The sequence below is a fragment of the Tachypleus tridentatus genome, chromosome 6, assembly GCF_004210375.1.
Source record: "Tachypleus tridentatus isolate NWPU-2018 chromosome 6, ASM421037v1, whole genome shotgun sequence".
Taxonomy (NCBI): domain Eukaryota; kingdom Metazoa; phylum Arthropoda; class Merostomata; order Xiphosura; family Limulidae; genus Tachypleus; species Tachypleus tridentatus.
Window position 1 is genome coordinate 165,746,959 of NC_134830.1, and position 13,078 is coordinate 165,760,036.

Below are 13,078 nucleotides of genomic sequence, written 5' to 3' on the forward strand. Positions count from 1 at the left end.
TATCAGAGCGCAACAAGTTTTTTACTTAAAATTTAAAGCAACTTATCTGATAAAATTTAAAAATAGAAATTAAACAAATAATATTAAAAAACTTACAAACCAGAAATGTTATATACACGTACGCACGTGTTTTTAATGTACACGAGAATCTTTCATTTTACATTCTGCACAGGACCGGCATAGCCAGGTGGGTTAAAGCGTTGGACTCGTAATCAAAGGGTGGCGGGTTCGAATTTCTGTCACACCAAAACATGCTCGCCCTTTCAGCCGTGAGAACGTCATAATGTGACGGTCAATCCCACTATTTGCTGGTGAAAGTGTAGCCCAAGAGTTGGTGGTGATTGGTGATGATTAGATTCCTTCCCTCTTGTCTTACACTGCTAACTTAGGGACGGTTAGCGCAGATAGCCCTCGAGCAGCTTTGCGCGAAATTAAAAAAAAACAACCAATATGTTCTACACATTTTCTTCGCCGAAGGAACAGAACAAACGATTGTAATGGCTTTTAAAATAAGACGAAACTGACGTTTCATTTTATTTCAGGTTGCAGGTCTGTTTCTGATTGTCACGTTCTACACTACAGAAAGTAAACCAGACGTTTTTGAAAGTGATTACATTGAAGACGAAAATGATGCAAAATACAATGAAAAAGAAGGTTACAGCGGTTATGGCGGCGTTAAAATAAAACATGGCTTAAGTAAAAAACAGTCAGGAAGTAGGGGTGATTTAGATTATGAGTTGGACCCTAGTTTTCCTAGGAGCTTCAGAAACGTTGGAGGTCGTAGAAGTAGGTTATTGCGTAGAGACGGATATAGTAGCTTGTTTGGAATTGGTGGTGGTGTGGGACGTTACTTCGACCCTTATACTGGTAGCAGATTGAGAAATAGATTTAATAGACGATTAGGAAATAGGGGTGGTTTAGACTACCACTTGGCCACTGGTTTTCGTACACATTTCAGAAACGACGCAGATCGCAGGTACGGGTTATTATCTAGAGGAGGATATAGTAGCTTTTTTGGATATGGTGGTGGTGTGGGACGTTACTTCAACCCTTATACTGGTAGCAGATTGAGAAATAGATTTAATAGACGATTAGGAAATAGGGGTGGTTTAGACTACCACTTGGCCACTGGTTTTCGTACACATTTCAGAAACGACGCAGATCGCAGCTACAGGTTTTTACCAAGAGTGGGATACAGTAGCTTGTTTGGATATGGTGGTGGTGTGGGACGTTACTTCAACCCTCATACTGTTAGCAGTTTGAGAAACAGATTTAATAGACGATTAGGAAATAGGGGTGGTTTAGACTATGGCCTGACCACTGGTTATCGTGGAGATGTCGGAAACGGTCAAGGTCGCAGAAGTGAGTTATTACCAGAATATAGAAACAGATTTGGAATCGATGATGGTCAAGGATTTGTCCCTGGTGCTCTTGATGGATTAGAAGGCGATGCAGGACTTAGAAGTGGGTTGGTTGGTAGTGGAGGACTTAGTGGAAGTGATAGGACAGGCTTTGGTTCACGAAGTGGTGCAGATCTCGCCAGTGGGTTGGAAAGTGGAGCAGGACTTGACGGCCAGTTAAGAAGCGGTTATAGTTAAAGGTATAGCACGCAGTTTGGTACCAGAGTGCCTAAAGAAATGGAAAATTTCAATATAAAGGCCATGATTAACTTTCATCCAGGTAAGTAGAAATGGCTTTCAAGTAATTTAACGTATAGATTTGGAAACCTTGTTAAGATTTAGTGATGAGGAAAGAAAGACTACACAAATATTTGGGATTTTAGAAATAAACTTATTTGATCACCAGTGCGTTTAAAGCTAACAGTTCATAAGTACACGTTTTCAATGTTTATTCAGAACTCGGCCCGGCATGGCCAGGTAGTTAAATAACTCAACTCCTAATCGCTCGCTGAGTGTGGTGATGACTATCTGATTTTTCTCTAGTTTTACACTACTAAATTAGGGACGACTAGCGCAGGTAGCCCTCGTGTAGCTTTGTGCAAAATTTGAAATTAACAAACCTTTCAGTAATTTATTTGAAAAAAATGAATGGTTAGTCAGTTAATGTTGAGGCCCGGCATGGCCATGTGGTTAAGGCACTCGACTTGTAATCAAAGAGTCGCAGGTTCGAATTCGCTTCCCATCAAACGTGCTTGCTCTTCCAGGCGTAGGGGCGTTATAATGTTACGGCCAATCTCACTCTTCGTTGGTAAAAGAGTAGCTTAAGAGTTGATGGTAGATGGTGATGACTAGCTGAGGCCTTCTAGTCTTACAATGCTAAATTAGGGGCAGATAGCCCACCGACAATTGTTTTTTAATTCTTATCAATTGTAAGATAAAGGTGCTTGAAACAACTCAAACATTCGCAACAATTAACTTTCTGTTTAGCTTTAAAGTAATAGAAAGGGATAATTAAAAACAGGACAGGCTATGAACGTTATTAGTTACACAAGAAGAAATACGTTTATAAATCAGGGTCATATAAAGAGGTACAATAAATAATTTAACACAGGTGTTAATTATTAAAAGTGCAGTTTTATAAGTACTAAAAACTTAAGCCTTGCCAGACACTTTAATTATCACTTGAAATTAACCGAATCACTTATTTTGCTGTGTTTCAACTCAGGTGGCACAGAACTTGATAAAGCTTTTTTTTGTTTTTACAGCTTCTCAGGATCCTGACGCCACTCAAACTATCCACTTCCTGAAATCTTTCTTCTTCAATTAATGAACCTTAGATTATATATATTACATGAAAAAATACATTCGAAGCTGTCTTAAACTTTTCAATCTCATTTGTGAAATAAAAGACTCAAAGTTCAACTCAGTCTGAATGCTTCGGATTATCAAACGAAGAAATAGAGAAAAATATTTTCGGAAAAGAAAATAACTGTAGGGATGGCTAATATCAATTATTCAATATAAATAACATAGTAGGGATGGCATTTGAATCATCCTTACATAATATTAGCCGTCCCTGCATTTACTTCCTTTTATGGAAAGTTTTATTTCCCAACAGCTTATGCCTAAAGTAAATGGAAAAGACCTATTTTTCTCTTTATACTTTGCTTTTGAGACCTGGGAGCGTAAAACGAAAACATGATGGGAGACTATATATGGGGGTTGATACGTGAAAGTGATTTACATTACAGTCACAAATCTCGAAAATCTACTTACTTCTAAACATTTATGTTCATTTTTATATAATTTTCTAATAAATACATGCAAAACTTGATTCATAAGTTGTTTTATTTGGACCTTATGTAAATGAAAATGTGCAAATTTGCTCGTTTTTACGTAGAAAATAGGTTAATTTTTAAATTTTACTATCCAGGTCACAAAAGCAAAGTTTGAAGGGAATAATGGCCATTTTCTGTACTTTTACAATATAAGCAATTAAGAAATAACACATACTATCCAGGAATAAAATTTGTGTTACATAGTGTTATTGACTGTGATTTCTGTCCCACCCCGTACATAAGTTCTTTTAAAGACCACCAAATGTCTATAACAAAGCTAGCTTCAAGAGATGATGAAAACATCGTTTGTACTAGAATTATGATTTAAAAAAAAATATTAAAATTGTTATTACTACTTTACAACTTATAAAACCGAATACTTCGTTTGAAACTGCGCCACCTCACTGAAATTGGTTGACACTATTGTTTTGGTGTTTGAATTATTATGTGATAAGAAATAAGCAGAAAAAATATATAAAAGGAAACAATATACACACGAACATTTTCTTCCTCTCCTATGTTTGGTTATTTGTTTATAAACAGTTTATTTTTCGTTCAATTTACATAAACATTTGTGTAGACGTGTATTAATATAATATTTATAATATACTTTACTTTTGTTTTACTAGTCATAATACTTTTTAAGTTATGAGGAAAAACGTACTCACGACGCTGTGGTACGAACACTTTCTGTCACAACTGTATGTTCTTGTTTTGTTCTGATAGCCTATTAAGGAGGTATTTGAAATTCCATTTCGATGAACAATCTGAACCATTCATACATAGGCAAAGTACCGCTTGCCTTTTAATTTTAAATTTTCAAAATGTAAAGTAATTATAGTTTTTGCATAAACAGATGTCTGTATGAAACGGATAAAACAAAAAACAACTAAAGTTAAATAACAGTGTTTGGCCATATATGTGTTTGTTCTTTTACTGTATTATAAGTGGTATGTGTACGAACTCACACCTCTAAAACTGAGTTTCGATACCCGTGATGGGTAGAGAACAGGTAGCCCATTGTGTGGTTTTGTTCTTAATTTCAACCTATATTATGAACACATATTTTTAAAATGAAAATGGTGGTATTGGATTTAATTTGCAAAATTATTGCTTAATAAGTTTAATATTAGCAATGAGTTGTGAAGATTGTGGGACAAAACTGTTGAACACTCATTTAATCTAAAGAGTTTTTCTCTTAGTATGTTTTTGTGGTAAATACAATAATTTTTTCGATAAATTTTACTAATAAAATACCCGGCATGGCCAAGTGGGTTAAGACGTTCGACTTGTATTCCGAGGATCGCGGGTTGGAATCTCCGTCGCATCAAACATGCTCGCTCTTTAGCCATAAGGGCGTTATTAGTCGCAGTCAATCCCACTATTCGTTGTTAAAAGAGTAGCCCAAGAGTCGGCTGTGGGTGTTAATGACTAGCTGCCTTCCCTCTAGTCTTACACTGCTAAATTAGGGACAGCTAGCGCAGATAGCCCTCGTGTAGCCTTGCACGAAATTCCAAGAAAACAAAAACAAACAGTAATGAAAAAAGCTTTATCATTGTTAGCTGTGTAGAATTTATATGTGACGACAAAACAGTCGTTAACAGAGAAACTGGTTCACGAGCATGTTACAAACTGTTTTGTTGTTGGTTAAAAATGCTATACCACACAAATGTTTTTTGGAATTACTTAAATTGTAAGTTAAAGATACTTTCTACAAAAAAAACGTCTATTATTTTTTAAAACTTTTTTCCGTCTAGGATATTTATTTAAATACTCATTCAATTTCTTGAAATAAATAAATGTAATTCACGTCAGTATTCAACTGATCTTCTCTGCGTTCAATGAATGTCGTCCAGTAACGAGTATTCATTGTGAAGGTCACTTGCATCCGTAGTTCCCAAGATGGTGACTAAGGCGGATAGTTCCAAATGCGACGGAGATTCCAACCTGCGATCCTCCGATTACAAGTCGAACGTCTTAACCCACTTGGCCATGCCGGGTATATCATTAGTAAAATTTATCGAAAAATTATTGTATTTACTACAAAAACATACTAAGAGAAAAACCCTTTAGATTAAACGAGTGTTCAACAGTCTTGTCCCACAATCTTCACAACTCATTGCTAATATTAAACTTATTAAGCAATAATTTTGCAAATTAAATCCAATACCACCATTTTCATTTTAAAAATATGTGTTCATAATATAGGTTGAAATTAAGAACAAAACCACACAATGGGCTACCTGTTCTCTACCCATCACGGGTATCGAAACTCAGTTTTAGAGGTGTGAGTTCGTACACATACCACTTATAATACAGTAAAAGAACAAACACATATATGGTCAAACACTGTTATTTAACTTTAGTTGTTTTTTGTTTTATCCATTTCATACTTACATCCAAAGCCTGTTAGTTTGTTTTGAATTTCCCGCTTTGCTAGTTATAATATTATAACGCCCCCCACTTGCTGAAAATGCGCACATATTCGATGGCGGAGTTTCTGTTCCGATCTAGCACATTATGTATTAGTTGAATGCTACCTTTCTATCAGACCATGCCATGCTATAATACAGTCTACGACGGTCTACATTTTGGCGGAGAAAATAGTAATGGCAGAGGAAATGGTAATGGCAGAAGATAATTCGTAACAGCTAACTTAGGTAAGTATTATTGAGTATTTCAAACTTTAAATATGAAAATATTGCAAAATTCCACTTTTCTCGTAAGAAGTGTAAATAATTTAACCTTCCCACCATGCTGTTCGACAGTATTCAACTGATCTTATCTGCGTCCAATGAATGCCGTCCAGTAACGAGTATTCATTGTGAAGGTCACTTGTATCCGTAGTTCCCAAGATGGTGACTAAGGCGGATAGTTCCAAATTGTGTCGCTAGGGGCAAATCATATTTCTGTTGTCAGAGCAAGATAATCGCAAATTACATCACTTGTTTTGTTGTTCGTTATGATTCCTTATTTGTTTATTTATTGGTAGCTTAGCTCAAAGCTACTCAATTGACTACATATGATCTGCCCACCATAGAATCCACCTTTTAACGATGTATGTTCCTATAAATATCACTGTGTCGGGACTATGTTTGCTTCACTGATTTATAAGATTGCTTATGCCAAAAATAAATTAAGAAATGAAAAGAAACAACGAAGAAAAATTTAAAATTATCCTTGAATAAGCGACTAATATTATTTTGTTATTAAGCAGAAAGTTAAGCCTACAAATTTTAGCATTATATGACTTCAGTTTAACGTTTTTCTATCTTCTGTCTTTCAGACCCTGGTAACCCAAACTATCACGTGATTATATATATTAGAATTTTACTTCCCACACCAAATTCGAAGGCAATCTGTCAAGAAATTAATGAGATATAACGTGAAAAACTTTGATTGAATTTAGCATCAGGAGATGTTATATTAAGTATTTAGCATGGATGATGATGTTTGATAGAGTTATGCCGATTTCATAGGGTAAATGACAAGAATCTGTTAGTCTACATTCCATGTCGTTACTATAAATAAGCTATTAACACTGGTTAGAGAAGAAAACGTACGTGTAAAGCTCTTTTCTGAATAATAATGTTGTGATCTTATACATTTCTTATTTGATGGGATTTGTTAACGTGTATTGATAAAAATTATAATCAAAAACACATTAAATGTGAAAGTGATGTGCGGCCAAAAAGAAGATCTAAATGTGTGACTTAAAGGAACGAAATTAAAATTGCAGGCCAAACTGGTAGCTATATCTTTATGCCCTAAATTGAACAAACAACGCAGCCAGGCTTATTGATGAATGAATATTTTCTTTAGAATTATTTATTGTTAATGTTATAAGTGTAGCTAGAAGTTTAACCGCCAATTTTGAATTCATTCTATTACGGCTAGAAAAGAAAGGTGTATAAAACGAAACTTTCCAGTCTTATCTTTGTCATCACCCAATTTGATTTTCGTTGAATACCAGTCTCATGAATTGAGCTATGGGATGAGAGACAAATGATTCTGTAAAACACTCTTTACATTTGAAGTATAATACTTTAAAAGTTACGTGTTAAGCGCTGAAAGGACAAATTAGGTTGAAAGTGGAAGAAATTACAATTACGACTATGTCTTTTACGTGGGTGAGGAAGCATCACATTATTCTAATATAAATAACAATTACAGAAAACAAATATTTCTGAGCATAAAGATTTGATTTATTCTGAGAGAACATACAAGAATTTTCTGTCTTGTTCATTGTATGTCTGGTTCATGATGTGTCTTGAACGTGTTTTCTAGGTGCTTTTTTAAAGATCCCAGCTTTTTCTATGTTAGTGTACGATGTTTCTCCATCCAGTTCAAGTGGTGGATATACTGTGTTTGTTGTTCCTGTATTCGTAAATCTTTTTAAGTGTGTCCAGAATTGTTTTGGATCAGTTTTGTTTTTAGTTCTGAACAAAAGGTGTCCCAGTTTTCTTGTTTTTGTTGTCGGATTAAATGTCGTATCTTATTCCTTATAGTGTTGATCTGTGTTTTTAGTGTGGGGTTGCGATTTTGCATGTACTGTCTGCGAAGCTACACCAAACTGGGAGGTGGTCACTGTCCAAATCGTGACCAACATGGAAGTTTATAAATTTGCGACTCATATTAGACGAACACAGGCACAGGTCCAGTATTTCACTGGTGCCGTGTGCGTACGAGATATGTGTCGGTGTTGCATCGTTTAATAAAATCAAGTTAGTTTCATCCAGAAATTGATAAAGCTGTAGAGATGTGGTCGAGATTTGAACTGTTTGAATTTGGCGCATTTAATACATTTAATTAAGAATAATCTTGGTACTTTTCTTTTATATTCCACTTCAATATGTAAGAAATATCCAAAAAATATTCAGGCTTAAGCACTTATTTCAACATTAGTATAAATGGTAGTTAAACGGTATGGATCAGAAAAGGGCGGGAAATTTAAAAAGCAGAAATGATACATTTGTTCTACACACTTTAGCTGCGTATTCTATGATTGCATATATTGGTTATTATGGAAAACAAGTTAAAATGCTAAAATATTTACTTACATTCTTTAGTTTGTAGAATATTTTTCCGATGGGACCTTTGTTTAAATTGAAATATTTACGAAAGTTCCTGCAGTAACGATATATGAATTAATATATAAAAATATTTTTATATTTTTTGACGTTTTGAAAAATTTGACATGAATTTGGTTTCGGACTATTAAATTAACATTTCAGGTCGGGTCTAGATCGGTCAACTCGTCCAGACGGAAATAAGTTTACAGACAGACCCAAAGTTTTACACAAACTGTCATTATGTATATTATATACATATAGATATTTATTTATATTTATATAGAAATCAATTTGACTATTACTTAATAAACACACAGGGATGCGGTGTTTCTGGACGTTTATATACAGACTTTTGTAAACAAAAAAGTACATTTGGCAAATAGTCTTACCGAAGTTTCACTGTTTTCGTGAGGTCAGTTTATAATAATGTCTGTCAAAGGTCTCAATGTATTATACAGGATGCAAATAGCATTATTGTGATGTTCGGGTAGAAAACTGTTGTTAACATGATCCGTCAATGAATATTTCTATGCTAGCAGTTATACTTAACAAAGTTTTGTAAATGGATAACTTAAGGTGTAATTAAGAGGAAACAAGCCAGAGAGAAATTTAACTTATCTAAGGATTTCCAGTCTATACATACAAAGCAACAATTACTTTGCATGTTCTGTGTTTCTTTTTTCTCCAATCTTCTTTCATAAGTTCTGATGAAATCAATATTGAAATTCTCGGTGTATAGTTTAGTCAAAATGGAAATGTTTTACTAAATGATTAAAAGAAAAATAAATGTTTTTCTAGACGTTGTTTCAGATAAAAAAACTTCTAAACCAGTAATTAGCTGATGTTTACTGAACCTTGTCAATTTTAGTGAGATTTGAAAAATATTCCTTTAATCATAATTCAATTACAGTAACCAATTGTTTCTCATTTTACTCAACAAATGTTTTCACATAATATAATCAACGCATATTCACATGAAATGATAAGATTTGAGGACGAACTGAAACTTCTTCTTAGTGCAATTATAAATTTATTAAAAGTTGAAACATCATCTTGATTAGTTGGAATGATGTCAAACATTCTATGTACGTCAGTATGAAATAAAAAATTAACAAATTTTATAGCTTTTATCTGTCTTCGTTTGAAATGCATCTGAGAAAAATCCAAATATTGGGTACGTCTTTTGTTATTAATTAAAAACTAATAAGTATAAATTTGTGTATTAGCTGTTTCGTTAGTTAGTTGTAGAGCATTCAGTGTGATTACGTCATATCACTCCACTATATAAAAACGTAAACTTGAAGAATACTTTTTAAATAATCAACTAACTTTCAGCTGATATCAGCGTCTTTCACCTAATCGCTGCCCAAAGAACATGAAGACAGTGGTAAGTGTTCTACAGTTTATTCTGTAACATAATTATTTGCCAAACTGCAACATAACTCATCAGAGAGAAATAGCTGTACTTGTTGCACGGTATAATTTCAATATCAGAAGTGACAGTTAGTGAAATATAAATTTGATAACAATAATCTTTGAAAGCTATTCAAATTTAGTATAAAAAAATTCCCAGTAAAACAGCCCTGTGATAAATGTTCTCATCATATAAAACAATAAACAGGAAGAATGATATTGAATTTCCCACCAAGCTACTCGAGTGGTATCTGTCGCAATACCGGTTAGATAACGCTAATGATGACAAGATTCACAAAGTAAATCAACATTTGTAATTTCAATTACAATTATTAATATAAATTAGGCCAAACGATTTAAACTAAAGAAGAATAATGCCATTTATTTTATAGTAATGTGTTCTATCTAAGAACATTTCTCAATGAAATCTTAAAGCTTTACGGGGAAAATGTTATACGACAGGCTAAATTATATTGTAACAGTTTGTGGGTGTTTCTGTGTCTGTTTTTCTTTGTTAAATAACTTTGTTCTATACAATTTCCTCAAGGACCAAGCGAGTAGGTTGTTTGTTTTTAATGGTCATAGTTTTATAAAAGATATGATTTTGATATTTATTTTTATTATAGATTTTCGTTCTGCTTTTGGTTACTACGGTCTTCATTGTAGGAAGTATCGCTAAAAAGGGAAATAACAAAAACATCCGGAACATCTACGATGGTTATGGTGGTCATGGAAACAGAGGGAAAGGAAGGGGAGTTATTGACCTACCTGGCTTTGACGTCGATCTGGGTTTTGGAAGACATAATGGAAATGGAAAGGCAACAAAAAAGGGTTGAGAAGAGACGCTATCAGATATTTGGAACTTTATCCCAAGTTTAGCTTAAGAAGCGGTGGACGTTACGATAGTGGGTTAGGAAACGGAAGAGGATTGGGTAGATTCCCAAATGGGAACGACGGTCTACATTTTGGCGGAGGAAATAGTAATGGCAGAGGATAATTCGTAACAGCTAACTGAGGTAAGTATTATTGAGTATTTCAAACTTTAAATATGAAAATGTTGCAAAGTTCCACTTTTCTCGTAAAAAGTATAAATAATTTAACCTTCCAGCCATGCTGCTCGACAAGCAATCTGAAGAAACAAACTTGAACCTGTTTTTACTAATGTTAATGCCCCCAGTTGGTACAGTGGTAAGTCTAAGTATTTACAACGCTGAATTCAGCGTTTTAATTCCCCTCGGTGGACTCAGCAGATAGCTCGATGTGGCTTTGCTATAAGAAAAACACACACACACTAATATCAATTGCATGGCATCGCCAGCTGGTTAAGATGCTCGACCCGTAATCTAAAGGTCACGGGTTCGAATCCCCGTCACGCCAAATTATTCTCGCCCGTTCAACCGTGGGGGCGTTATAATTTTACTAGTAGTAAGTAGTGGTGTTTAGCTTCCATACATTCATAAATTAGGGACGGGTAGCGCAGATAGTCCTCGTGTAGCTCTTTGTGAAATTAAAAACAAAAAACAAACCAATTCAGTAATACAAAATTAAAAGGAGGTAAAATGATGAGGCAGTTCATAATTTTTGGACAGAAACTTATTTACTGACCGACATTTACCCCCACGTGGCACAGCGATATGTCTGCAGTTTCACACCAGTAGAAAGCGGAATTTATACTTGTTGTGGGTATGCGTAATGTATAAGAACTTAAAATTTATACCCATTAAACAAAATGTTAAGTATGCAATGAGAAACATAAAGGTCTTAGTTCACGTGTTTTTTAGTTCAAAGCTACACAGTGGGCTATTTGCAATGTATCCACCGTATATAACCTAACAACGGTTACAAGCGTTTTTAGTCCCTAAAATCACCGATAACTCGTTAGGAGAAGAAAGAAAACTATTGTATTTGTGCAGCATATGTAATTCAGAGGTTTAACAAAACGGTAAAAATGAAATATTGTAACTTCTACTTTACAATTAGCTCGAAATAAATAGAAGTATATTCCTTAAGGGAATTGGGTTTATGAAATATAATAAATAAATAATTAATTTTAACTTAAAAACAAATTAATCAAAATACGTTTAATTTATTTTTGTTTCGGCTTGTTTTCTTAAGTTAAAATAAATTATTTAATTACTTAGAGGTTTGGATTTGCTGTTTCAACGCAGTCCTTTCTTATGATTTTCGGGTTCGAATCCCCATCCCATCAAACATGTTCGCCCTTTCAACCATTGAAGCGTTATAATGTGACGGTCATCCCACTATTTGTTGGCGAAAGAGTAGCCCAAGAGGTCGTCTTCCCTCTTGTCTTACACTGTTTAATTAGGGACCGCTAGCGCAGATAGTCTTCGAGCAGTTTTGCGCGAAACTCAAAACTATCCAAACCAAACCTTATTATTTTAGTTAATTATTTCCACCAAAGTATATATATATATATATATAATATAAGTATAGTGTATAATGAAAACAATTTCACAAATAACTCAATACACAGGTATGTCTGTAAATTCACAGCGCTAGAATCTGGGTTTCGATTGTGGTGGGCTGACACCAGATGTCCCATTGTGGAGCTTTGTGCTTAATTAGAAACAAGCAAACATGTATGATATAATTCATACTTCTCTTAAGACATGAACTTCTCCAATCTCTTAATAATTATTAAAATTAATTAAATATCTTACTTATTACAACATCGACACATTTTGTGGTTTTAATTCAATTTATATGAAATTTGAATTCCCTCTTTTTTTCTTTACAGATTCTTAGGATCTTCATTCTCGCCGATAGAAAAGATGTTTTGAAATGTTACCTTCATTTAATTAACAATCCGCAAATTAAGTAGTGCACGAAAAAATATATATATTTGAAATTAATTACTATAAAGTGAATTTTGAAATGAAAAACTTTGCATTGAATAGCAAATAAAGTGTAATTTGTACCTAAAAGAAATATTTCGTAAATCTCTTTCTTTCTGTCTGTTTCTCCTCTACCATAAACACATTTCGATACGGAATCAAGTGTTTACTGAAGTTAGTTTCTGCAGAAAACATTTGCAATCTCACTTACAAATATTTGAACGTTAATATTATATCATAAAGATATTGAGAGGAAAAAAAAAGTCAAACGTGTTACCAGTCGCATGGGCTGTAAATACCGACACAGGTGTCTTTCTTTAAATGGTATAAACCATTAAAATTTGTTTTTGTAAATAGTTTAAAATTACACAAATATATTTCTGTAATTAATATAAATTATACAACTATGTCTCTTTAAATAGTATAAACTGTAGAATTGTGTTTCTTTAACAACTATAAATTATACAACTAAGGATGTGTACTGAAAATGTGTGTGCTGG

At 33.8% G+C, this 13,078-nt stretch overlaps 1 long non-coding RNA gene across 2 annotated transcripts; it reads left to right on the top strand.

Annotated features, from left to right (window-relative positions):
* The first annotated feature begins 5,761 nt into the window (after window positions 1–5,761).
* Window positions 5,762–12,712, top strand: LOC143251527 (uncharacterized). Of its 2 annotated transcripts, XR_013028622.1 has the most exons (4): window positions 5,767–5,898; window positions 9,646–9,697; window positions 10,350–10,739; window positions 12,482–12,712. It is a non-coding gene; the product is annotated as an uncharacterized LOC143251527 (long non-coding RNA). The 2 variants fall into 2 exon arrangements; XR_013028623.1 differs by lacking the exon at window positions 9,646–9,697 and having other exon boundaries at window positions 5,762–5,898; window positions 12,482–12,710.
* The last annotated feature ends 366 nt before the right edge of the window (window positions 12,713–13,078 follow it).